Source organism: Somniosus microcephalus, chromosome 30 (assembly GCF_052327205.1).
Source record: "Somniosus microcephalus isolate GS21.2 chromosome 30, FLI_Smic_1.0, whole genome shotgun sequence".
NCBI lineage: Eukaryota > Metazoa > Chordata > Chondrichthyes > Squaliformes > Somniosidae > Somniosus > Somniosus microcephalus.
The window spans coordinates 43,583,914-43,607,594 of NC_141016.1; the positions used below are offsets into that span (position 1 = coordinate 43,583,914).

The window sequence follows — 23,681 nt, forward strand, 5'->3', positions numbered from 1 at the left end:
TAACCTTGGCTCGTGACTGGCCTTGGCATCATCATCATATAATTATGATGTATTTTAATTTGAAACTACAGGTTAACATTATAATTAAAATAAAATTGCTGCATCAGTGTTTGCACTGGCTACATTTAGCTTAGCTGTACAATATATCAAGTCTCTCAAATTCTGTAATACGCTTCCTGTCTGACGCTCTTAACTCATCTCTTCAAACTATTCCCCCAGTGACAGGCTTGCACACATCAGTACTTCACCCGAGTGTCACAGAGCTCATACTGCTCAGTCCACATACAGCCCACGTTTAGAAGGACGCAGTCTCGAGCTTTACGGCCGGGTGTTTCTCACAGTTCAGTGTGGGAGTTTCACATGCTCAGCATTACCCTGGACTGAAATCTCCACGACAGCACTCAAGTGGAGAGTTGAGGTTTCCCAGGGGTTGGGCAAAATTGGAGGGTAAATTATTGCAGATCAGCTGTCTGCTCTTGGGTTAGGAGATGAGGAATTACCCAGCAGTGCTTAAGAAAATCAAAATAATTCAAAAAGGGCAAAACCCTCTCAATTCGAGGCACCCCCTTTGTTCCAATTTCTCTTCACCGTGCTGATTTCCCCCTCTCTCTTGTGAAGGTGCCAACTCATGCTGGTAGCAAGCATGTGAACTTTGACAGTGAATGTCAGCAGGGTGATCATGACCCTGCACAAGCACTTTTCACCAATGAGGCTCATAGGATGATACAGCCCATCTTGCTCTTTGGTAGAGCTATCGAATTACTCTCACTCCCTGCTCTTTCCCCATAGCCCTGTAAGTATTTTCCCTTCAAGTATTTCTCCAATTCCCTTTTGAAAGCTACTATTGAATCTGCTTCCACCGCCCTTTCAGGCAGCGCATTCCCGATCACAACAACTCACTGCGTAAAAGAAAAGTTTCCTCATGTCGCCCCTGGTTACCGATCCTTCTGTCACTGGAGACAGTTTCTCCTTATTTACTCTATCAAAACCATTCATGATTCTAACACCTCTATCAAAACTCCCTTCTCTGCTCTAAGGAGAACAATCCCAGCTTCTCCACATAACTGAAGTCTCTCCTCCCTGGGACCATTCTAGTAAATCTCCTCCGCACCCTCTCCAAGGCCTTGACATCCTTCCTAAAGTGTGGGGCCCAGAATTGAACACGATACTCCAGCTGCGGCCGAACCAGTGCTTTATAAAGGTTTATAAAGCTCTGGAATTCCCTCCCTAAACCTCTCTACCCCTCTCTCCTCCTTTAAGACGCTCCTTAAAACCTGCCGCTTTGACCAATCTGTCCTAATATCTCCTTATGTGGCTCGGTGTCAAATTATGTTTAATAATGCTCCTTTGAAACGCCTTGGGACTTTTTACTATGTTAAAGGCACTGTATAAATACAAGTTGTTGTTGTTCAGCATAACCTACTTGCTTTATACTCTATTCCTCTATTAATAAAGCCAAGGATCCCATGTGCTTTTTTAACAGCCTTCTCAACTTGTCCTGCCCCCTTCAATGATTTGTGTACCCACACCCCCAGGTCTCTCTGTTCCTGCACCCCCTTTAAAATTGTATCATTTAGTTCATATTGCCTCTCCTCATTCTTCCTACCAAAATATATCACGTCACACTTCTCTGCATTAAATTCCATCTGCCATGTACCTGCCCATTTCACCAGTCTGCCTATGTCCTCCTTGTAATGTATATACCTTTAAGGGGGGAACTACTTTTTACAGCTTATGTATACTGTAGTACCGGCAGTGACCACACCTGTATATAGCACTGAGTAGTAATCTGTACAGTCAGTTCAACTGTGAGCCACATTGAGTAAACACCTGTTGTACCGTTTCTGCTGCAGTCTGTGTCTTATTATACCCAGACGTAACATTGGCGACGAGGCAGGTTCGAACCTACCTGCAACTCTGCATCACCTCCCGGGGATGATGATGCAGCACGGTGGCATAGTGGTTAGCACTGTTGCCTCACAGCGCCAGGGACCCGGGTTCGAATCCGGCCTCGGGTGACTGTCTGTGTGGAGTTTGCACATTCTCCCCGTGTCTGCGTGGGTTTCCTCCGGGTGCTCCGGTTTCCTCCCACAGTCCAAAGATGTGCAGGTTAGGTCGATTGGCTATGATAAATTGACCCTTAGTGTTAGGGGGATTAAATACGTGGGGTTACGGGGATAGGGTGGGATATGTGTTGGTGTAGGGGTTACGGGGATCGGGTGGGATATGTGTCGGTGCAGGCTCGATGGGCCGAAATGGCCTCTATCTGCACTGTGGGGTTTCTGTGATTCTGTGATTCTGTGATTCGTTCCTGGAGATCAGTGGATTGGAGGTCAAGGCAGAGACTCGGGCATCGACCACGGGCAAACGCCCAGTCATCCAGCAGAGACTCGAGAATTGCGGGGTAGGCTGTTGAGAGCCAGGCTTGGCTTTCCAGTCGAGGTGGTCCAGCAAAACGGGCTGGCAACAGGTAGTGCACAGACCCTTCCCAGACAGCGGCGGGTTAGAGCCCGGCCGAGCGGCACAGCAAAGGGCCGAGCAGTGTCGACGGGGGAGAGAGAGAGAGGGCAGAGCGCACAGGGCGCAGCCGGTGTTCAGGGGCCGAGCAGCATCGGAGAGAGGGAGAGAGAGACGTGCAGAAACCCGCGAGGCGCCACCATTGCCACGAGGACCGCCGAGTGCGGCGTTGGCAGCAGCGGGGGAGGAAGGAAAACGCGGGAGACGCCATTGGGAGACGCCATTTTCAACCACACCCAAAATGCCGAAGAGTGGCAGTATTACCGCATTTGACAATGAAGTCGAAGATTGGACTACATATGTCGAGCGAATAGAGGTGTACTGTAAGGCAAATGAGGTGTCAGATGACAAGAAAGCATCAGTATTGTTAAATTTAATGGGTGCAAAGACGTATGGGTTATTACGAAATCTAGTAACCCTAATGAAGCCAATGGAAAAGAGTTTTGAATACATAGTAACGATACTACAGGAACATTTAAACCCCACACCGCTGCTGATAGCAGAAAGATTCAAGTTTCACAAACGGAACCAGCATAAGGATGAAAGCAATGCTGATTATTTAACAGAACTGCGCAAACTATCGAAACACTGCCAGTTTGGAGTGGGACTGGCAGATACCTTAAGGGACAAGTTTGTGTGTGGGCTTCAAAGTGAAGGAACCCAGAAACGGCTTTTATCTGAAAAGGACCTTACGCTGGAAAAGGCTTTCAGCATTGCGGTATCATATGAAGCAGCAGCACGGGGCGCTGCAGAGATACAACAGAGACCGCAAGAATATGGCACAAATGAAATGTCATATGGAACAGAGAAGTGCTATCGCTGTGGCAGAACAACACACGACCAGAATGATTGCTGGTTCAAAGACAAAGTGTGCAGACAGTGTGGAAAAGTAGGACACATAGCACGAGTCTGCAGGTCGGGAAAGAAAACCAGCAATAAGAAACCTACCAAAGGAAAGTACAAGAAGGTACATAAGATGATGGAGAATAGTTCAGATGAACAAAAGAGTGATAACGATTCCGAAAGCAGGGAACTGAGTTGTCTGAAACTACATAATGTGATCACAATGGAGGATCACCAAACCATTTGGGTCACTCTCAAGATAGCAGGAGTCCAGGTAAAGATGGAATTGGACACAGGATCAGCCCTAACAGTCATAAACCGACGGGACTATGAGCGGCTATTCTCACACATACCCTTGAGAGACACAAAAATTATTTTGAAGACGTACACGGGGCAAAAAGTCTACCCCAAAGGAAAAATAAGGGTGACCGTTATATATAACAGTAAGGAAACACCAAAACTAGACCTGTATGTATTGCAAGATGGAGGACCACCATTACTGGGACGTGAATGGATCCGGAAAATACAACTGAATTGGCATTCCATACAGGCACTGACTGTGGCTGACAAAAAGGATGACGACGTCACACCTGGGCGACTGTCAAAGATCCTAACTGACGCGTAAGAAGTGTTCCAGCAAGGACTCGGAACACTAAAAGGCATGACAGCGACGATTAAAATTGAAGAAAACGCGAGCCCAAAATTTTTTACGGCCAGACCGGTACCTTATGCGATCCGCCCAGCCGTCGAAGCAGAGCGGGAGAGTCTGGAACGTTCAGGTGTACTGTCCAAGGTAGACTGGAGCGAGTGGGCTACACCCATCATCCCTGTGATGAAAAAGTCGTTGAGCAGCACGCCTGGGGAACCAAGGAAGGTTTGCATCTGTGGGGACTTTAAGGTAACAGTTTCTTGCCAAATTTGTCTACAATACTACACCCACTGAACACGCTACTGCAAACTGGGGTGCCATGGAAGTGGAGTGACGAATGTAGATGAGCTTTCCAGAAGAGCAAAACACTAATCACATCGAAAGAGGTACTGGCCCATTACAACCCAGCATTACCAATTCGGTTGGCATGTGATGCGTCACCCTACGGCATTGGAGCGGTGCTGTCGCACAAATTCTCAGACGGCTCAGAGAGGCCAATAGCCTTTGCGTCACGATCACTAACCTCAGCCGAGCATAACTACGCCCAGATTGACAGGGAGGCCCTCAGCCTAGTGTGGGGAGTGAAAAAGTTCAATCACTATCTGCACAGGCAGAAATTCACCTTGCTGACTGATCACCAGCCTCTTGTCTCCATTTTTAATCCGAAGAAGGGCGTTCCGGTGATGACTGCGCAACGACTACAAAGATGGTCACTTTTTCTAGGGGCGCACCACTATGAGATTGAATATAAGGGCACGAAACAGCATGGAAATGCTGATGGGCTATCACGCCTGCCACTGCCTACTGCGGAGGAAGCACCAGCAGTGGATCCTGTCGACATATTCCATTCGACTATAGTTGAGTACCTACCGGTAACTAACACTTGTATCGAAAAGGAAACCCGAAATGACCCGACACTGTCTCGGGTATATGATTTGACGGTGAAGGGATGGCCAGCACATGGCGACTCACTGTTGCCAGCATTCTCGACAAGGAGAGAACAGCTGTCAGTGTGCCGGGGGACCTTGATGTGTGGATCCCGAGTGGTAATTCCACCCAAGTTAAGGGATAGAGTGCTCAATGAGCTTCATGAGGGTCATCTGGGAGGGGTAAAAATGAAAAGCCTAGCCAGAGCTTATGTGTGGTGGCCGGGAATCGATAAACAAATCGAGGACCTGACCAAGAGCTGCTCAGGATGCCAGAAAGTTCAAAATGCACCACCACAGGCCCCTCTACACCCATGGGAGTGGCCCTCATCTCCACGGCAACGGGTGCATATTGATTTTGTTGGTCCATTCATGGACTCAAATGTTTTTAATAGCCATGGATGCGCACTCGAAATGGCCTGAGGTCATCAAAATGTCCTCCACCACCACGGAGAAAACTATTGCAGTCCTACGGACCATTTTTGCCAGGAATGGCTTGCCAGAACAGAGTTGCTCCGACAACGGACCACAGTTTGTGTCCGAAGAGTTCCAGAGGTTCTTGAAAAAGAATGGGGTAAGGCATTACACATCCGCCCCGTATTATCCAGCCACAAATGGATTGGCTGAGAGGTTCGTACAAACCTTTAAGAAGGCAATAAAGGCTATGTACAATGACAACATTCCGCTGCAGCACAAGGTGGACAAATTCCTGTTCGCCTACCGGAATGCGACACATGCAGTCACCAACCAGGCCCCAGCCATGATGTTCTTTAACCGAAGGTTAAGATCTCGCCTGGATTTGCTCAGGCCAAACGTACGAAGAGATGTTGAGAGTAAGCAATTCCAGCACATCCATGAGAAGCCAACAAGGAGCTTCAATGTAGGGCAACCAGTCTTGGCCCGCGACTACCGAACAGAAAAATGGCAGCCAGGAACGATATGCACACGGCAGGGCCCACTAATGTACACAGTGGACGTTGGGGAGAGCATCGTGAGATGCCATGCTGACCAGATCCTAGAGTCACAGGAACAAGTCAACCCCATGCCTCGCCCATACGTACCTGGTGATGAACCCGACGTACAGGTCGCATCTACCCCAGAAACAGTAGCATCGGAAGCTGATGAACCAACCGACGACGGGGGGGCAGAATCGCCTCCGCACCAAGAGCAAGACACTCGGGAAAGGCGCTATCCAGAAAGGATCAGGAGGCCTCCCCAAAGACTGAATATATAAATAGACTATTTTCAGCTAATGTTGCATGTTAAAAGTGTTCATTGTAATTAGTTTGATATTTAATTGTTAAATGAGTGTTATGGTACTGTTCATCTAAAAGGGGAGGAATTGTAATGTATGTACCTTTAAGGGGGGAACTACTTTTTACAGCTCATGTATACTGTAGTACCGGCAGTGACCACACCTGTATATAGCACTGAGTAGTAATCTGTACAGTCAGTTCAACTGTGAGCCACGTTGAGTAAACACCTGTTGTACCGTTTCTGCTGCAGTCTGTATCTTATTATACCCAGACGTAACACTCCTGAACTCTATCCTCCTCACTGTTTACTACTTTTCCAAGTTTCGTATCATCGCCAAACTTTGAAATGATGCCCTGTTTATCCAAGTCCAGGTCATTAGTATATATCAAAAAGAGCAGTGGTCGTAATACCAAACTCTCGGGAACACCACTGTATGCTTGCCTCCGGTCTGAGAAACAACTGTCCACCACTACTCTCTGCTTTCTGTCCCTTAGCCAGTTTTGCATCCATGCTGCCACTGTCCCTTTAATCCCATGGGCTTTAATTTAGCTAACACATCTATTATGTAGCACTTTATCAAACACCTTTTAAAAGTCCATATACACATCAACTGCACTACCCTCATCAACCCTTTCCATTACGTCATCAAAGAACTCAATCAAGCTCCAGAACTAGCCGCACCTCTAGCCAAGCAGTTCCAGTACCGCTATAACACTGGCATCTACCCAACAATGTAGAAAACTGCCCAGGTATGTCCTGTCCACAAAAAGCAAGACAAGCCCAATCCGGCCAATTACCACCAAATACTCTCAATCGTCAGCAAAGTAATGGAAGGTGTTGTCGACAGTGCTACCGAGCAGCACTTACTCACCAATAACCTGCTCACTGATGCCCAGTTTGGGTTCCGCCAGGACAACTCGGATCCAGACCTCATTACAGCCTTGATCCAAACAAGTACAAAAGAACTAAATTCCAGAGGTGAGGTGAGAGTGACTGCCCTTGACATCAAGGCAGCATTTGACTGAGTGTGGCATCAAGGAGCCCTTGGAAAACTGAAGTCAATGGGAATGGGGAGAAAACTCTTGACTGGCTGGAGTCATACCTAGCACAAAGGAAGATGGTTGTGGTGGTTGGAGGTCAATCATCTCAGGCCCAGGACATCACTGCAGGAGTTCCTCAGGGTCCTAGGCCCAACCATCATCAATGACCTTCCCTCCACCATAAGGTCAGGAGTGGGGATATTCGCTGATGACTGCATAGTGTTCAGTGCCATTCACAACTCCACAGATAATGAATCGGTCCATGCCCGAAAGCAGCAAGACCTGGATGACATTCAGGCTTGGGCTGATAAATGGCAGGTTAACATTTGTGGTGTATGTAACCGTTCCACCTTTAAGAGAACTATTTTAAGAGTTGCACTACTTTATCTTGGCTGCTGTATACTGTAATACCGGTGGTGACCACACCGGTATATAAGTGCTGTGTAATGATTTATTGGGCAGTTCAGCCCGGACCTTCGATTAGTAAAGACCTGTTAAAATTTACTCTTGTGGTCTGTGTAGTAATTCTCACTATAACACACAGACTTAACAGTGGCGACGAGTACGATCTTACCCTGCGGCAGAGATACATCCAAGGCAGTTTAATGGGCGTCGAGAGGAGGCATCCGCCCTCATCATTCTGCTGAGAAAAGACTCGGGTCTGCAGAGCAAAGGAAGAATTCTGACACGAAGCCTTCCATCAGCTACAGGCAGTGATCATCCCTTCTATCACGGTGGTGGGTAAGCCGATCAGCGACGAGCAGCAAGTCGGCCACGTTGGCGTGAAGTAGGGGAGGGAAAAACGGAGGATATAAGGGCGGAGAACTCGACCACGGCCGGGGAAAAGAGCCGGACAGAAGTCGGGGCCAGAGGCGCTGAGACTGGGGCAGCGTAAGGCACGGGAGCCGCGGTGAATGCAAACGCAGCCGGTGTAAAAGACTGGGCTGCAAGCGGGCTGGGAGATGCAACAGCGTCGAGAGAGAGCGCGACTGCGACCGGTGAAAAAGGCCGGGCAGCTACCGTCGCCACGAGGCGCAGCGACCGGGTCAGCGTAAGGCGCGGGAGAAAATTTTAAAAAACCGCGGAGAACTCAGCCGCAGCCGGGGGAAAGGACCGGACTGCAAGAGGGGCTGGGAGGCACGATTTGAAAACCGCTGGGGAGGGCGAACGCAACAATACGGCAATCGCCATTACAGCCAGCGGGGGGAGAAAGGCAAATGCGGGAAGCCGCCATTTTCGTAGGCGGGGGGAAGAAGACAAGCGTGGGAAACCGCCATTTTGAAAAAATAAATAAATAAAAGAAAAATTTCTTTTTGTTTCTCAAGAAGATTGCGAGGATGCCTAAGCGTGGTAACATCAACGAGTTCGATCCCGATGTTGAAGATTGGGCCACGTATGTAGAATGCATAGAGATTTATTGTAAGGCAAATAAAATATCAGATGAAGATAAAGCACTAACCTTACTAAACTCAATGGGTGCGAAGACATACGGGCTATTGAAGCATCTTCTATCACCAGCTAAACCGGTGGATCAGACTTTCGCTAATATTGTTGCTGTCCTGAAGAATCATTTGAACCCCACACCGCTGATGTTAGCGGAACGATTTAAATTTTATGCGAGAACGCAACTGAAAGAGGAAAGCAACGCGGAGTATTTAATTGAACTGCGTAAGCTAACGAAATACTGTCAGTTTGGGGAAAGACTGACAGAGGCACTGAGAGACAAATTCGTGTGTGGATTGTCGAAAGAAGGAACACAAAAGCGGCTGCTTGAAGAGAATGACCTTACACTTGATAAGGCTGTCACTATTGCAGCATCGCACGAAGCCACAGCGAGAGGCACTGTGGAAATGCAGCTGAAGGCAGCGGTACTCAGCGTAGATCAAATGGCTTTGGGTACAACGAAATGTTATCGTTGTGGAAAGACAACACACGATCAGAACCAATGCTGGTTTAAAAACCAGGAATGTAGAAAATGTGGCAAGCTTGGTCACATAGCTAAAGTATGCCGGTCAGGAAAGAAGACCAGCAACAAAAAGTCACCGCAGGAAAAGTGCAGAAAGGTACATAAGGTGGCTGAGAAGAGTTCGGATGAACAGAATTCGGATTCAGACTCCAACAGCAAGGAACTGGGTAGTCTGAGAATTCACAATGTGAGTAAGGAAGCTGACCGACAAACTATCTGGGTCACACTGCAGATAGCAGGAGCCCAAGTGAAGATGGAATTGGACACCGGATCGGTGTTGACGGTCATGAATAAGCAAGATTACCAAAGGTTATTCACACATATTCCCCTACGGGATACGGAGATAGTATTGCAGACATACACGGGGCAAAGAGTATACCCCATCGGAAAGATAAAAGTCAAGGTGATACACAAGGGCAAAGAACACCAAGGAATGGACTTATATGTACTACCTGAGGGAGGTCCACCACTTCTGGGACGGGAGTGGATCAGGAAAATAAATATGGACTGGCACTCCCTAAAAGCAATAACGGTAGATTCCGGAAAAAAAGATGTCAAACCTGAACGATTGTCCAGAATATTGGATGAGGCTAAAGAGGTGTTCCAACAGGGACTGGGAACACTGAGAGGAATTAAGGCAAAAATCAAGATTGCAGAACATGCAAACCCAAAATTTTTCAAAGCCAGACCGGTACCTTATGCGATACGACCTGCTGTGGAAGCTGAGCTGGAAGGGCTAGAACGTTCAGGAGTACTGTCTAAGGTGGACTGGAGTGAGTGGGCCACGCCCATTGTTCCCGTCATGAAGCGTTCATCGAGTAACAAGCCAGGGGAACCGGGGAAGGTCCGCATTTGTGGAGACTTCAAGATCACAGTTAATCCGGTGCTTCACACGGTGCCATATCCGCTTCCGCGGATTGAGGATATCTTTGCTTCATTGTCTGGTGGGAAACACTTCACCAAGATAGACCTGGCGCAAGCGTACTTACAGATGGAAGTTGAGGAAGAGTCGCGCCAGTATCTCACAATCAACACGCACAGAGGCTTGTATCGATATAATAGAGTGGTTTGTGGAGTGGCTTCGGCTCCAGCAATTTGGCAGAGGGCCATGGAGCAGGTATTACAGGGAATTCCAAACACTCAATGTTACTTGGACGATATCCTGATTACAGGAGATGACGATGAGGAACACCTTGCAAATTTGAAACTGGTGCTCACCAGATTGAAGGAATATGGACTTCGAGTTAATCGCCAGAAATGTGAGTTCTTTCAGAAACGGATCTCGTACTGTGGTCATGTCATTGACCAGGAGGGGCTGCACAAGTCACCTGACAAGATCGAAGCTGTTGTGAAGGCTCCCGCTCCGGAAAATGTATCCCAGTTGAGGTCGTTCCTAGGGTTGATTAACTATTACCATAAGTTTCTGCCAAATCTATCCACGGTGCTGCACCCGCTGAATGCTCTTTTGCAGAAGGAAGTACCATGGAAGTGGAGCGAGGACTGTAAGAAGGCCTTTCGCAAAAGCAAGGCATTGATCACCTCAGAGGAAGTGTTGGCTCATTTCAACCCAACGCTACCTATTCGTTTAGCTTGTGATGCTTCTCCTTATGGTATTGGAGCAGTACTCTCACACAAGTTGCCAAATGGCTTGGAAAGGCCAGTCGCATTTGCATCCAGATCATTGACCTCCGCTGAGCGCAACTATGCTCAGATAGATAGGGAGGCTCTCAGCCTGGTGTGGGGAGTAAAGAAGTTTAATCATTACCTGCAGGGCCAGAAGTTTACACTGCTGACAGACCACCAGCCGTTGGTATCCATATTCAACCCTAAAAAGGGCGTTTCCATTATGACAGCGCAAAGGCTACAGAGGTGGTCCCTTTTCCTAGGGGCACACCAATATGACATAGAATACAAAGGATCAAAACAGCATGGGAATGCTGACGGTTTATCGCGCCTACCGTTGCCAACGGTAGAAGAGGCGCCTACAGTGGACCCAGTGGAGATGTTCCACTCAACCATAGTGGAATGTCTACCAGTAACAAATTCTACCATTGAAAAGGAAACGAGAAATGACCCGACTCTCTCACGAGTCTACGATTTAACAGTGAAGGGATGGCCAGCACATGGCGAACCACTGTTGCCAGCATTCTCGCAAAGAAGAGAACAGCTGTCAGTGTGCCGAGGAACCTTGATGTGTGGATCCAGAGTGGTGATTCCACCCAAACTTCAGCATAAAGTGCTAAAGGAGCTTCACGAGGGGCATCTGGGTGGAGTGAAAATGAAGAACCTAGCCAGAGCGTTTGTGTGGTGGCCAGGTATCGATGGAGACATCGAAGAAATGACCAAGAGCTGTATAGGATGCCAGAAGGTCCAAAACGCCCCACCACAAGCCCCTCTACATCCATGGGAGTGGCCCTCATCTCCATGGCAAAGGGTACATATCGACTTTGCTGGTCCATTTATGGACTCAATGTTCTTAATCGCGGTGGATGCACACTCCAAGTGGCCGGAGGTAATAAAGATGTCCTCCACCACCACGGAAAAAACCATCACAGTATTAAGGACCATATTTGCCAGGAATGGGCTGCCGGAACAGATCTGTTCTGATAATGGACCGCAATTTGTGTCCGAAGAATTCAGGAAGTTCTTAAAAAACAATGGGGTTAAGCACTACATGTCCGCCCCATACCATCCCGCCACCAATGGATTAGCTGAAAGGTTTGTCCAGACCTTCAAGAAGGCCATAAAGGCCATGGGTAATGAAGACATAAATCTACAACATAAGGTAGATAACTTCTTGTTGGCGTACAGGAATGCAACACATGCGGTTACAAACCAAACTCCCGCCATGATGTTTTTCAATAGAAGACTAAGATGCCGGCTGGATTTGATCAAGCCAAACATCAGAAGGGACGTAGAGAACCGGCAATTTCAAGGCATGAATGAAAGGCCAACTAGAACCTTCCAGATAGGTCAACAAGTTTTGGCCCGGGACTACCGTACCGAGAAATGGCAGCCTGGAACTATTTGCACACGACTAGGACTGCTGATGTATACTGTGGACATTGGTGAAAGCATAATAAGGCGCCATGTTGACCAGATCATAGAGTCATCCGAAAAGGGACAATCTACTCTACAACTCTATACGCCTAATGATGAAGCAGAGATACCCATAGTATCTACCTCCGATCCGGTGATACTGGAATCAGATGAACCCGACACTGGCATTCAAGCCGAATCGACCTTGCCAAAAGAGCCTACTACACCACCGAAAACTACTACACCACCGAGGCGTTATCCGGACCGAGTCAGGAAGCCTCCAGAGAGACTGAATCTGTGAACTGTTTTTACATGAAGTTGTGTATATATGTTATTATGTTACGTTAATGGGGAATATATACTGTTAAGCTAAAAAGGGAGGATTGTGGTGTATGTAACCGTTCCACCTTTAAGAGAACTATTTTAAGAGTTGCACTACTTTATCTTGGCTGCTGTATACTGTAATACCGGTGGTGACCACACCGGTATATAAGTGCTGTGTAATGATTTATTGGGCAGTTCAGCCCGGACCTTCGATTAGTAAAGACCTGTTAAAGTTTACTCTTGTGGTCTGTGTAGTAATTCTCACTATAACACACAGACTTAACAACATTCGTGCCACACATGTGCCAGGCAATGACTATCTCCAACAAGCAAGAGCCTAACCACCGCCCCTTGACATTCAACGGCATTACCATCGCTGAATCCCCCACCATCAACATCCTGGGGAGTCACCATTGATCAGAAACTTAACTGGACCAGCCACATAAATACTGTGACTACAGGAGCAGGTCACAGGCTGGGTATTCTGTGGTGAATGTCGCACCTCCTGACTCCCCAAAGCCTTTCCACCATCTACAAGGCAAAAGTAAGGAGTGTGATGGAATACTCTCCACTTGCCTGGATGAGTGCAGCTCCAACAACACTCAAGAAGCTCGACACCATCCAGGACAAAGCAGCCCACTTGATTGGCACCCCATCCACCACCTTAAACATTCACTCTCTCCACCACCGGCGCACCGTGGCTGCAGTGTGTACCATCTACAAGATGCACTGCAGCAACTCGCCAAGGCTTCTTCGGCAGCACCTCCCAAACCTGCGACCTCTTCCACCTGTAAGGACAACAGCAGCAGGCGCATGGGAACACCACCACCTGCAAGTATCCCTCCAAGTCACACACCATCCTGACTCGGAAATATATCGCTGTTCCTTCATCGTCGCTGGGTCAAAATCCTGGAACTCCCTCCCTAATAGCACTGTGGGAGCACCTTCACCACACGGACTGCAGCGGTTCAAGGGCTAACCACCACCTTCTCAAGGGTAACTAGGGATAGAAACATAGAAACATAGAAGCATAGAAACATAGAAGATAGGAGCAGGAGTAGGCCATTCGGCCCTTCGAGCCTGCTCCGCCATTCAACGAGATCATGGCTGATCATCCAAACCCTAGCACCCGGTCCCTACACCGACAGCCACCCCACCCAAGCCCTATCCCCGTAACCCCGTAACCCCACGTATTTAATCCCTCCTAACACTAAGGGTCAATTTTTATCATGGCCAATCAACCTAACCCGCACATCTTTGGACTGTGGGAGGAAACCGGAGCACCCGGAGGAAACCCACGCAAACACGGGGAGAATGTGCAAACTCCACACAGACAGTCACCCGAGGCCGGATTTGAACCTGGGTCCCTGGCGCTGTGAGGCAACAGTGCTAACCACTATGCCACCGTGGATGGGCAATAAATGCTGGCCTTGCCAGCGACGCCCACATCCCATGAACGAATTTTTAAAAAATCAAACACAATTTGCCTTTAACAAATCCACGTGACTTTCATTTATTAGTTCATACTTTTCCAAGTGCCAATTCATTTTGTCCTGGATTATTGTCTCTAAAGGTTTCCCACCACTGACGTTAGGCTGACTGGCCTGTAGTTGCTGGAGTTATCGCTCTCCCCTTTTTTAAGTAGGGCTGTAACATTTGCAATCCTCCAGAGCCTTGGTTGATTTCCCCCTCCTCAGCCCAAGGTTGCTGAGGCCGATGGTAGGGACCCGACTGTAACCCTGGCTGAGATCAAGCACGTCCGTGCAGCCCAGGGATAGAACCGGTGACCTTCAGCGTGGTTTGACTGAACGACCAGAGAAGCCCCTTCTCCTATCTTTAGAGAACCTTTAACTCCGTGTGTTCCCAGCAGCGTGCTGTGAGACATTGGGCTGTGCCTTTAGGTCAGTGTATTAATACACTGTGCCATCCGGCAGCATTAGAATGGAGTTCCATACAGACTGGCCTTCAGATTCAATTTTAAAACTGGTCAGTTCAACATTACAAACTGTTTCACTGCTAAACGAAACGATTGTTTGAATTATTGCTTTTGTCAGTGTTGATTATAATTGCTGGAATTTATTATTTTTCCATAACCATTTGCTCTCCTGGCCTGACGGACTGCTGGGACCTGGTCCCATGGGCACCTGGTGCCTCCCCTACCTTGTCTCACGAAGCCATTATTTATGTATGAGCGTGACTGTTGGCTGATTATTCACCACCAGAGGCATCACAGCCACACGGGATCCTGTCCTCTGATATCCGCACTCCCAATGGGAAAGGAATTGGGAAGTGTCCCAGCTCACTGCATCACCGTGTCGCCCAACAAAGCATTTTAGATTACATTTTTCAGACCTGCAAAAATCCAAACGTTTTTCAACTTCCATGTAATGTCTCTTAACAGTCTAACTAGAAAATAAATGAAATCTGTTTTAACCCTCAGAAGTTAACACAAACACTTGAAGCAACATCCTAATGATGCTGGGTTGTTAGTTTCTCAATCCGTTGACGCCTAGTTTCTGCCCTGTCTCCGTTCATGTCTTCCCGAACATCTCTTGCTCCCTTGACCCCAATTCCCACTAAACTGCTGACCACCTAACTTCCCTTCCTGGCCCCATGCTAGTTATATTGTAAATCGTTATCTCTCCTTAGGTACTGTCCCCCTCCCTTTCAAAACCGTCGTCACCCCTCTCCTCAAAAAATCCACCCTCAATCCCACGTCCTTGCAAACTGAGTTCCCATCTCCAACCTCCCTTTTCCTCTCCAAAGTCCTTGAATGTGTTGTCGCCTCCCAAATCCGTGCCCATGTTTCCCACAGCTCCATGCTTGAATCTCTACAATCTGGGTTCTGCCCCTGCCACAGCGCTGAAATAGCCCGCATCAAAGTCTCAAATGACATTTTCTGTGACTGTGATCATGACGCATTATCCCTTCTCTTCCTCCTCAGCCTCTCTGCAGCCTTTGACGTGGTTGATCACACCATCCTCCTCCAACGCGTCTCCTCCATTGTCCAGCTGAGTGGCACTACCCTCGCTGGTTTCCACTCTTACCTATCCAGTCGTAGCCACAGAATCACCTGCAATGGCTTCTCTTCCCGTCTCCACACTGTTATCTCCGGAGTCCTCCAAGGTACTATCCTTGGTCCCCTTATGTTCCTGATGTACAGGCTGCCTCTTTGGTGATATCGTCTGTAAACATGAGGTCAGCGTCCACATATACACTGAAGAGACCCAACTCCACCTCTCTCGACCCCTTCATTGCCTCTGAGTTGTCAGCCTGGTTTTCCAACATCCAGTCCTGGATGAGCCACAATTTCCTCCAGTTAAATATTGGGAAGACTGAAGGCACCAGCTTCGACCCCACCACATACACACCGTACGCTACTTACATCCCCCTCCCCGGCCACTGCCTTAGGCGGAACCAGACTGTTTGTATCCTCAGCGTCCTATTCAAACCCAACTTGAGTTTCCAATTCTATATCCTCTCAATTACAAAGACCTCCTACTTCCACCTCCGTAACCTCGCCTGCTTCCACCTGTACCTCAGCTCACCTGTTGATGAAACCCTCATCCATTCCTTTAGCACCTCCAGACTTGACTATTCCAATGCTCTCTTTGCCGGCCTCCCGTCCTCCTCGCTCCATAAACTTCAGCTCATCTGCATCTCTGCTGCCTGTATCCCATCCCACACCAAGTCCCGTTCACCCATCACCCCTGGTCTTGCTGACTTATATCGTCTCCAATTTAAAATTCATATCCTCATGTTTAAATTCCTTTATGGCCTTGCCCCCCTCTCTCTCTCTCACATCCTCCAGCCCTCTCCCTTCCGTACTCTCTGTTTATAACTCTGGCTTTTTACACAACTCACCTTCCCTTCACCTCAGCTGCCTCGGCTCCATGGCTCTGGAATTCCCAGTCTAAGCCTCTCCACCGCCCTCTCCTCCTTTAAGACCCTCTTTAAACCTACCTCTTGGTCCAACCTTTTGTTGACCTCTCCTAATATCTCTCATTGGCTCATTTCTTTCTGACTCTGCCTGTGTGAAGCACCTTGGGATGTTTTTCAATGTTAATGCACGATATAAATACAAGTTGCCTTTTGTTATTCTGATTGTGGACGAGATGCACCAATAGTAATCTACACCTTCGATTTTCAGGTAAAACTTGCATTGCGACAAAGTACTTCTGGAAAATTGATGGCACAAAGATAGAGGACAATAGCAGCCTGACAGCATACACACTCGAGCCTCCATGGACAGACACACTCAACACACAAATGATCGACTGCTGTGTATTAAACAGGTAAAGGCTCGTGCTGTCAGTAAGACTCTGTTGTGGTGATTTTCTGGGCCTGTGTGATCCAATAGTTGAGTTTTTCAACCAGGGGACTAGTGTTTTAACAAAAGCAAAATACTGTGCATGCTGGAAATCTGAAATAAAAACAGAAAAAGGTGGAAATGTTCACCACGTCAGACCGCATCTGTGGAGAGAGAAACAGAGTTAACGGGCTGAATTTTGCCACCGCTCAGAGTGCGGGTTTGGAGGCGGGTCCGCTGTCAAAATCGAAATGATTGATAGCGGGTTGGGAACCCGCTCTGAACCCACCTCCATGTAAGTTTCCAAAGTGTCGGGTCTGCGATTTCAGAACAGACCCGACACCAATCAGCGGGGCAGGCATTCATTTAACATAGTTAAGTGCTTGTTAACTACTATTCTGCCAGCCTATTTCTATTTTACCACTTTTTTTTTCGAGGTTCCCATCGCTCAGGAATCACGTCAGGTAAGTAGGTCGGGTTCTCTATGTCTCCTCATTGCTGTGAATAGGTGACAGCTGCAAAAATGGTATGAAAGCTACCATTTCACAGATGGTCACTTTCCAATGTCAGAAGCTTGAGCCTTTAGGACTTGGAAGACACTTTTGAGCTGTATGCAGTTTGGAAGTGTTTGTACTAAAGAAGTCTTACTCCAATTATATAGGGCCTTGGTGAGACCCCACCTGGAGTACTGTGTACAATTTTGGTCTCCTTACCTAAGGAAGGATATACTTGCCATAGAGGGAGTGCAACGAAGGTTCACGAGATTGATCCCTGGGATGGCGGGACTGCCGTATGAGAAGAGATTGAGTAAACTAGGCCTGTATTCTCTTGAATTCAGAAGAATGAGAGGGGATCTCATTGAAGCATACAAAATTATTACAGGGCTTGATAGGATGGATGCTGGGAGAATGTTTCCCTTGGCTGGGGAGTCTAGAACCAGGGCCCACAGCCTCAGGATAAAGGGTAGGCCATTCAGGACTGAGATGAGAAGATATTTCTTCACACAGAGGGTGGTGAATCTTTGGAATTCTCTACCCCAGAGGGCTGTGGAGACTCAGTCATTGGGTATATTCAAAACAGAAGTCGATAGATTTCTGACTAGTAAGGGCATCAAGGGATATGGCGATAGGGCCGGTGAATGGAGTTGCTCTCCATAAGCATATGGAAGGAGTCATGCGAGAGCCTGGGTGCGGCTGTCCACCTTTGTGCAGTGATTGTCAGTGTTTGCAGCACCTCAATGCTGTAGAACACTGACAGCACAACGTCAAACTGAATGTGGTCATGGCCCCTTTAAGGAAACCGGCTGATGACGTGTCATCAAATGACATCATTAGACCCACTTCCTTTTAATTGGCCGGGAAATGCACAGGGCGGGCTTAACAAGCCCAATCTACGTAAAATCACTTGGAGCGAGCGGGCTGGAGCCGCCTCTCGCCGCGATCCCGCCACCGCTGGCGAAATCGCGGCCAACGTTTCAGGTCGATGACCTTTCATCAGAACTGGAAGATGTTAGAGATGAACGTGCAGAGGCAGGGAAAGGCGGGAGCGCAGGGAACCAGCAAAAGGGAAGGTCTGTCATAGGGTGGAGGGCAGGCGGGATTAAATGACTAAAGGGAGGGTGGTGCGAGGCAAAAGGGGGTGGCAATGGAACATGTAAAGAAACAAAAGATGGGTCTAGAAAGGGTGTAAATGGCAACAGCAGAACAGCAGAGGGGGAGGGAAGCATGGGAAATCTGGCAAAGAGGAGCAGGCTCCCATGGCCTGGGAATGTGCTGGAGAAAGGTGGGGAGACCGCAGGGGCACGGACCACCCCATCGACCGTGTATCGATAGGGGATCCCCACCCCTACCCCCAGCACATACATCTGCCACCCCCACCCCCACCCCACACCTCCCCCACCCCCACCCCCACCCCACCCCACCCCACACCCACACCTCCCCCACCCCACACCTCCCCCACCCCCCACACCCCCACCCACACCACTCCCCCACCCCCACACCCCCCCCACCCACACCTCCCCCACCCCAGCCCACACCTCCCCACCCCCACCCCACCCTCACCCCATCCCCAGCCCACCACACCCCCACCCCCACCAACACCCCCCCACCCCACCCCACACCTCCCCCACCCCCACCCCCACCCTCACCCCCCCAGCCCCACCACACCCCCACCCCCACCAACACCTCCCCACCCCACCCCACACCTCCCCCACCCCCCACCCCCACCCCACACCCCCCACCCCACCCCCACCCCACACCTCCCCACCCCCACCCCCACACCCCCAACCACCCCCCCACCCCCACCTCCCCCACCCCCAGCCACACCCCCACCTCCCACCCCCCCACCTCCCCCACCCCCCCCACACCCCCCACCCCCACCCCCACCCCCACCCCCCCCACCCCCACCCCCACCCCACCCCACACCACCCCCACCCCACACCTCCCCCACCCCACCCCACCACCCCCCACCCCCACACACCACCCCCACCCCACCACACCCACCCCCACCCCCACCACACCCCCCCCCCACCACCACCCCCACCCCCACCCCCACCCCCACCCACACCCCCCCACCACCACCCCCACTCCCCACACCCCCACACCACCCACCCACCCCCCACCCCCACCCCCACCCCCACCCCACACCCCCACCACACACCTCCCCCACCCCCACCACACACCTCCCCCACCCCACCACACACCTCCCCCACCCCCACCCCCACCCCACACCTCCCCCACCCCCACCACACACCTCCCCCTCCCCCAGCTCCCCCACCCCCACCCCACAACTCCACCCCCACCACACACCTCCCCCACCCCCACCCCCACCCCCACCCCCACACCCACACCCCCACCACACAGCTCCCCACCCCACCCCCACCCCACACCTCCCCCACCCCACCACACACCTCCCCCTCCCCCAGCTCCCCCACCCCACCCCACCCCCCCACCCCCACCACACACCTCCCCCACCCCCATCCCACCCCCCCACCCCCACCCCGCACCTCCCCCACCCCACACCTCCCCCACCCCAGCACCAGCCCACTCCTCCCCCACCCCCCACCCCCAGCACCAGCCCACACCTCCCCCACCCCACCCCACACCTACCCCACCCCCACCCCACACCTCCCCCACCCCACCCCACACCCCCACCCCACACCTCCCCCCACCCCAGCCCACACCTCCCCCACCCCCAGCCCACACCTACCCCACCCCACACCCCCCACCCCACACCTCCCCCACCCCACACCTCCCCCACCCCCAGCACCAGCCCACTCCTCCCTCACCCCACCCCACCCCACACCTCCCCCACTCCACCCCCAGCCCACACCTCCCCCACCCCCAGCACCAGCCCACACCTCCCCCACCCCCCAGCACCAGCCCACACCTCCCCCACCCCAGCACCAGCCCACACCTCCCCCACCCCCAGCACGAGCCCAAACCTCCCCCACCCCCAGCACCAGCCCACACCTCCCCCACCCCCCAGCACCAGCCCACACCTCCCCCACCCCAGCACCAGCCCACACCTCCCCCACCCCAGCACCAGCCCACACCTCCCCCCACCCCCAGCACCAGCCCACACCTCCCCCCCACCCCCAGCACCAGCCCACACCTGCCCCACCCCCGGCACCAGCCCACACCTCCCCCACCCCAGCACCAGCCCACACCTCCCCCACCCCCAGCACCAGCCCACACCTCCCCCACCCCCAGCCCACACCTCCCCCACCCCCGGCACCAGCCCACACCTCCCCCACCCCAGCACACCAGCCCACACGTCCCCCACCCCCACCCCACACCTCCCCCACCCCCACCCCCAGCCCACACCTACCCCACCCCACCCCAGCACCAGCCCACACCTCCCCCACCCCCAGCACCAGCCCACACCTCCCCCACCCCCAGCACCAGCCCACACCTCCCCCACCCCCAGCACCAGCCCACACCTCCCCCACCCCCACCCCACACCACCCCACCTCCCCACCCCCCACCCCACCCCCAGCCCACACCACCCCCACCCCAGCACCAGCCCACACCTCCCCCACCCCCAGCACCAGCCCACACCTCCCCCCACCCCCGGCACCAGCCCACACCTCCCCCACCCCCAGCACCAGCCCACACCTCCCCCACCCCCAGCACCAGCCCACACCTCCCCCACCCCCAGCACCAGCCTACACCTCCCCCACCCCCAGCACCAGCCCACACCTCCCCCACCCCCAGCGCCAGCCCACACCTCCCCCACCCCTGGCACCGGTCCACACCTCCCCCACCCCCCAGCACCACCCCACACCTCCCCCACCCCACCCCCCACCCCACCCCCCGGCCCGGACCACCCCCACCCCCACCCCAGCCCACACCTACACCACCCCCACCCCAGCACCAGCCCACACCTCCCCCACCCCCAGCACCAGCCCACACCTCCCCCACCCCCCAGCACCACCCCACACCTCCCCCACCCCCACCCCACACCTCCCCCACCCCACCCCCACCCCACCCCCGGCCCACACCTCCCCCACCCTCACCCCCCAGCCCACACCTACCCCACCCCCACCCCAGCACCAGCCCACACCTCCCCCACCCCCAGCACCAGCCCACACCTCCCCCACCCCCAGCACCAGCCCACACCTCCCCCACCCCAGCACCAGCCACACCTCCCCCACCCCCAGCACCAGCCCACACCTCCCCCACCCCAGCACCAGCCCACACCTCCCCCACCCCCAGCACCAGCCCACACCTCCCCCACCCCCAGCACCAGCCCACACCTCCCCCACCCCAGCACCAGCCCACACCTCCCCCACCCCCCAGCACCAGCCCACACCTCCCCCATCCCAGCACCAGCCCACACCTCCCCCACCCCCAGCACCAGCCCACACCTCCCCCACCCCCGGCACCGGCCCACACCTCCCCCACCCCCAGCACCACCCCACACCTCCCCCACCCCACCCCCACCCCACCCCCGGCCCAGACCTCCCCCACTCCCACCCCCAGCCCACACCTACCCCACCCCCACCCCAGCACCAGCCCACACCTCCCCCACCCCCAGCACCAGCCCCACACCTCCCCCACCCCCAGCACCAGCCCACACCTCCCCCACCCCCAGCACCAGCCCACACCTCCCCCACCCCCAGCACCAGCCCACACCTCCCCCACCCCCAGCACCACCCCACACCTGCCCCCACCCCCACCCCACACCTCCCCCACCCGACCCCCACCCCACCCCCGGCCCACACCTCCCCCACCCCCACCCCCAGCCCACACCTACCCCCACCCCCACCCCAGCACCAGCCCACACCTCCCCCACCCCCAGCACCAGCCCACACCTCCCCCACCCCCAGCACCAGCCCACACCTCCCCCACCCCAGCACCAGCCCACACCTCCCCCACCCCCAGCACCAGCCCACACCTCCCCCACCCCAGCACCAGCCCACACCTCCCCCCCACCCCCAGCACCAGCCCACACCTCCCCCACCCCCAGCACCAGCCCACACCTCCCCCACCCCAGCACCAGCCCACACCTCCCCCACCCCAGCATCCCACCCCAGCACCAGCCCACACCTCCCCCACCCCCAGCACCAGCCCACACCTCCCCCACCCCCAGCACCAGCCCACTCCTCCCCCACCCCCGGCACCAGCCCACACCTCCCCCACCCCCGGCACCAGCCCACACCTCCCCCACCCCCAGCACCAGCCCACACCTCCCCCACCCCCAGCACCAGCCCACACCTCCCCCACCCCAGCACCAGCCCACACCTCCCCCACCCCCGGCACCAGCCCACACCTCCCCCACCCCCAGCACCAGCCCACACCTCCCCCACCCCCACCCCACACCTCCCCCACCCCACCCCCGGCCCACACCTCCCCCACCCCCACCCCCAGCCCACACCTACCCCACCCCCACCCCAGCACCAGCCCACACCTCCCCCACCCCAGCACCAGCCCACACCTCCCCCACCCCCAGCACCAGCCCACACCCCCACACCTCCCCCACCCCACACTTCCCCACCCCACCCCAGCCCACACCTCCCCCACCCCAGCACCAGCCCACACCTCCCCACCCCCAGCACCAGCCCACACCTCCCCCACCCCAGCACCAGCCCACACCTCCCCCACCCCAGCACCAGCCCACACCTCCCCCACCCCCAGCACCAGCCCACACCTCCCCCACCCCAGCACCAGCCCACACCTCCCCCACCCCAGCACCAGCCCACACCTCCCCCACCCCCAGCACCAGCCCACACCTCCCCCACCCCCAGCACCAGCCCACACCTCCCCCACCCCAGCACCAGCCCACACCTCCCCCACCCCCAGCACCAGCCCACACCTCCCCCACCCCAGCACCAGCCCACACTTCCCCCACCCCCAGCACCAGCCTGTTCCCAGGGACCCTGGTGCAGCCACCCTCCATTACCAGCACCTGCTCTCTGAGAACATGGCAGTGGTGGTTAAGATCTAAAGTTATGAAACTCAATGTCCCGGATTTTGCAGTGGGAATGACAGTGAAACTCTGTGTTCGCTGTCATTACTCCTCTGAAACTGACCATAAGTTCAGGATTTAGCGTATGTGCAGAAACGGGGAAATGCTGAAGTTGCGGTCAGTTATTCCCTGCTCCCCCACAGGCTGCGATGTGGAACTCCCCACAACCGGCAATCAGTGAAATCAGTTGAATTGAAGAAAACTTGAGCTTTTCCAATCTGATATCGCTGTTAAACACGCCATAAAAAGTTAAACCTTGTTGGAATAGGTGTAAGTGGAGTTTTCATGGCATATTGACTGCTGAACACCTAATTTTATATTTGTGGATTGTCAAATTTTTCCA

General features: G+C 53.3%; 1 long non-coding RNA gene across 1 annotated transcript in view; it reads left to right on the forward strand.

Annotated features, from left to right (window-relative positions):
- LOC147098182 (uncharacterized) overlaps positions 1 to 23,681 on the forward strand; it is a 228,097-nt gene that overhangs the window by 135,026 nt on the left and 69,390 nt on the right. Inside the window, exon 2 of the long non-coding RNA XR_015074289.1 lies at positions 16,712 to 16,856. This is a non-coding gene — a long non-coding RNA (uncharacterized LOC147098182). The remainder of the gene's footprint in view (positions 1 to 16,711; positions 16,857 to 23,681) is intronic.